This window comes from Myotis davidii, unplaced genomic scaffold (assembly GCF_000327345.1).
Source record: "Myotis davidii unplaced genomic scaffold, ASM32734v1 scaffold1914, whole genome shotgun sequence".
NCBI lineage: Eukaryota > Metazoa > Chordata > Mammalia > Chiroptera > Vespertilionidae > Myotis > Myotis davidii.
The window spans coordinates 238,370-238,737 of NW_006285311.1; the positions used below are offsets into that span (position 1 = coordinate 238,370).

At 70.1% G+C, this 368-nt stretch overlaps 1 protein-coding gene across 1 annotated transcript in view; it reads right to left on the minus strand.

The window, feature by feature from the left end:
• Positions 1 to 368, minus strand: part of RASGRF1 (Ras protein specific guanine nucleotide releasing factor 1) — a 78,780-nt gene that overhangs the window by 47,451 nt on the left and 30,961 nt on the right. The gene's annotated exons all lie outside the window — the stretch shown is intronic.

The window sequence follows — 368 nt, forward strand, 5'->3', positions numbered from 1 at the left end:
AGGGGCTGGCTTTGGCCCAGAAAAGAAACGGGAAGATGACGAGCAGGACGGAGGGAATGACCTCCCCGCCCCACTCAGACGCTACAGTGCCCGGGACCAGGGGCCGGGCAGCGTCTGTCCTCACCCTCACCCCCGCGCTCCCCAAAGGGACACGTCACAACCGTCCACTGGGACGTGCAACAGGCGACCCAGGCCGCCTGCGAGAGCCGTGTGCACAGCTGGACAGAAGGAAACCGGAAGCCAGAACCTCTGCATCTCCCCCAGCCCTGGGGGCCCGCGGTCACTCCCCCAGCCCCGGGGACCCGCGGACACTCCCCCAGCCCCGGGGACCCGCGGACACTCCCCCCAGCCCTGGGGACCCGCGGTCA